Genomic DNA, 4135 nt, shown 5'->3' with positions numbered 1-4135 from the left:
TGTGGGTGTCAATTTCTGAAAGGCATGCGAACTTAGTCCCATATTTTGAAATCTCTCGAATATAGTAGATTCTAGCATCAATACACAACTACTTAGGCTGAGGGAGTTGAATATGGACCCTATGGTTAAAATGGTTGTCTAGAAATAGTGAACCAATCGAACACTCCTGCTTAAGCTTCACGCATCTTTGCCTCACTTAATTCTTATTCTTTTTAACCTCTATATACATGCCCCTCCCCCTCCAAACTCTCCCTGTGAGTCTGTGACATAGTACGGCAATATCGTCGCACGCCCCTCTGCCACACTATGCCGCTGCCAAGGGGTGCATAGAGGATGGATAGGGTGTGGCGACATGCAAAGGCCGGGCAAGATGGCTTGCTGTGTCCGGAGAGCGGACGACTGGAAATCAAAGGCAGGATGGGAAGAATGGAGCAACAAAGGGGTCATACACAGTTGTGTAGATATTATGGGGTTATTTTGTTTGAGATCTAATTTGACTGGTGAAATCTAGACTAATTTTGATAATATTTGAATCTAAATTAAAATTGGTTAAATAATTTTTGTCTTATCCACACGGTTTATTTAGGGTAATAAGCCATGTGAACAAATTAGAATAATTTCATTTGGCTAAATTTTAATTTAAATTTAAATGGGGTCAAAATTAGTTAAAACTAATACATCAACTCGTGCTCTCGCACGGGTTAGAGTCTTTACATGTATTAAACTTAACGTTGGTAGCTAAATTGATAGTGATATAAGTTGTTACAAAAAATATAGATGCACTTTTGTTTATCTAATTTTAAATAGTATAATTTGGTAATTTAGATACAGATTTAACGTTAGATTTCTTTTTTAAGAACTGGTATTTACATACAACTTAAGGGTTAAACACATTATATATTAAATTGATTATATCAATTTAGTTTGAATTATAACTTATATTATACTATCTCTCTTAATGCATATGTGTGTAGTTTAAATGTAGATTTATGTAGTCGTTGTAAGTCATATTACGTAATAGCATAATGGGTAATTTAGAGGATTAATTTAGGATAATCTTTCATAGTTACGTATATTTGTAGTTACCATGTAAATTTAGGAGGTTATCTAGAAATATTCATAATGGCATGTTGGTAATTTATATGTAAATTCAGGGGATTACTTTAAATTATATTTCATAATTAGCATGGTGTGTAATTTATATGTAAATTTAGGAGGTTACTTTAAATTATATTTCATGATGGCATGGTGGGTAATTTATATGTATAAACTTAGGGGGTTAATTCAACTCCTCTTTTGTAAAGGCATGGTGCGTAATTTTTAAGAAAATAGAATAGATCTAACGTCTATTGTTTGTTTAGGCTACCGGATGGATGGTGGATGTTTCTAACTGGGACGGGGTGGCGCGCTTTGCTGCGCCCTCCTTTGCTATGTCTACTGATGCTGACGATGATAAGGTATACATGCCAATTGCCAAGAGCCCTAACATGCTTGAACCAGCAAAATGAATGTGGCGCCATTTATTTCATATAAGCGGTACAACATTGCGTGAAATATGTAGTACATCACAAACCATTGTATATATTAAACTAATATGGAACAATAGAAGCTTTACCAATGTCTTTGATGTTTTTATTCATGTGACCATACAGTAGGCCGTAGCGGAACTGTAGCAGTACATTTTCACACCTAATCAAACAATTCATATTGAACCGAGGGCTCTGCGTTAGGTACTAAAATTGGCACAAAAATAAATACAGAAGCGAGAAGTCAGATGGTTGCCATGGAAAGGGAAAGCACAAAGCACATATTTTATTGAAGATCAGTATATCTTGAGCAAGTTACATGCATCCAAAATCTGCATCATAAGTACCTGTTGAATTTAGTCTACTGATGACACCAAAATAAAGAGATCATATAAATATGTAACAATAGCACATGGTAAAATAAATGACAACAGATAAGAAGTTATTCGAAGTTGTATCATGGTTACAATTAAATTTGGAGTAGAATTATTTCATGAAGTACACATTCTAATTAAGTCCAAAATTAAACAAAGCCCTGCTTTGTAATATAAAGATGGGCACTGTGAAGCATCTTGGGGTTAATAGATGACTTTAATTATTTGAAGGAAAAAATGAGTTGGTTCATAGCGATGTCGTTATGAAGGCAATTTTTATTTTTAGCAGAACAAAAGATCGGAAAAATTTTAGACCATGACTGGCTTGCTTTGTTTTTTGTTTTATGGACTCCATGCAAAAGTAATTTACTTTAGTGTGAGATATTGACCATTAGGTATACATACCGATGGTGCATCTTGATGACCGTGTAGTGGCATTTTGCGACAGGCAATAGAAAATGAAATGCAGAAATTCTCTCCTCATAAGGTGAAGACAACTGTTTGTGCGGGTTCCTCATATTAGCCTTCTGCATGGTACATGAACCATATTCCACCTTGATGAGAGAATTTGAATTTATGATGCATAGCACAAAAAAGGAAACAGTACAAAGGAAGACGAAGAAGAAAAGCAGAGATGTACCTATTTCTTTAGAAGAAGAAAAAAGTCTTGTGCTCAGAAACCTAGTCAATTAAGAGAGGACCTCTAAATTGCGACTACAAACTATATATATCACATTTTAACACTTGCGAGCAAAACATTCATAGCATGGAATATAATCAGCATGTTGCCTAATAGAAGCTAAATTAAAGGCCAGTCTTTTTGCTATCCTAGATACTTTGGAAAATCAAATTTAAATATGAAGCTACAGAGTTGCAAAATCTATGGGAGCATAATCTCTAGGATGATGCACTATACAGAATGTTGTACCACCGATCTTTTATAGTTTTCTTAACAGTGAGATCTATTGTTGACCATTTTATATTGTGACACATGTTCTCAAATCAGCTTCTGGGTACACCAAATATACTGGGTTACAGGTTTCATCCCTTGGCTCAAAGATAGATAATGTCTTATAATGTACATCCTTCTAATCAGTTATTGTTTCAAAGCATATCATACTATGAAACTGAAATTAGTAGAAAAGAATACTTTGACATAAATGCATTTAATTTATGTAGTACAATAGTATCCTCTAAAGAGATAAATTGTATTTTTGGTCGTGAAATAGTTTAGGAAAAAATGTATTCTGCTCTATGGAACTCTGAGCTCACCTGAAGAACCTGCTTAATTTATCCGTGTATTCAGGGCCTAAGGCAACTAATCAGCCTGAAATGAAGGAGAGTTTTAAGACAACAACCATGGATATATGACTTACATGAGAAACAGGGGTAGTTAGATTTGGCCACCTCTCACAAAGTGATTGGTGTGGACTTGTCTTGTGTGCAGCCTGTGCTAGGATTGGTCTACTCCAAGACAGTGGGGGCAGGCACCCACCACTACTGTAAACGCGATGAAGAGAATTCATCCACTTGTTATGTGACACTGCTGAATTAACGTCTTAAATTAATGGTTGGAGCAAAAGAGCATGAAGTCAGAGCAGGGAAGCAGCTTTACTACATCATGCCTATCTTTACTACAACCTGTTGAGCATTACCTCAAACACGTCATCCACATCTCTGAAGCCATATATGCTTGTGGCTCTTTAGTGTGCCGTCACATGTTTCACAGCAGGAGCTAATGCTGAAGACAAACCAAGGGGCGAGTAAAAGGTTGAACACTTGAACATGTCAGATGTGGTGGACGACGACCATGATGGATCTTGCTAGTGTGGCAAGAGAAACAGAGGTTCTTGTTCGCTTATCAAGGAGCAGGGATATGATCTGCAACACGATGTCATGGTATAAATTGAAGACGAATTGGTCTTGCCAGGATGAACACATGCCGTGTCATATTAGCATCAGCTACAGTGGCTCTGGTGCTCGGTGAGGATGGTATCGTTCGTGAGATCCTTCTTACCTTGGACTTCCCAACCTGCATACCACTGGCGTATGCCGTATCTCGCAGTCATCCTCGCACGGTGCCGGTGCTGCATCTCCTACCACAGAATAGAATGGGGTTAGGACCGACTAGAAAGAGGGAGCGGATGAACGGGTCATGAGAGAATCTGACGTTATGCCGCCGGCTGAGCATGTAGGCAGGGGCTTGAGCTAACGAGGGAGAAGGCAGGGGCGCTA

At 37.4% G+C, this 4135-nt stretch overlaps 1 long non-coding RNA gene across 1 annotated transcript; it reads right to left on the bottom strand.

Annotated features, from left to right (window-relative positions):
• Positions 1-1610: 1610 nt before the first annotated feature.
• Positions 1611-2491, bottom strand: LOC120644888. The gene is made up of 2 exons (XR_005663972.1): positions 2306-2491; positions 1611-1858 (listed from the first exon to the last, which is right to left on the bottom strand). It is a non-coding gene; the product is annotated as an uncharacterized LOC120644888 (long non-coding RNA).
• Positions 2492-4135: the final 1644 nt, after the last annotated feature.

The sequence above is a fragment of the Panicum virgatum genome, chromosome 8K, assembly GCF_016808335.1.
Source record: "Panicum virgatum strain AP13 chromosome 8K, P.virgatum_v5, whole genome shotgun sequence".
NCBI lineage: Eukaryota > Viridiplantae > Streptophyta > Magnoliopsida > Poales > Poaceae > Panicum > Panicum virgatum.
This window is presented reverse-complemented; position numbering and strand designations above follow the sequence as displayed.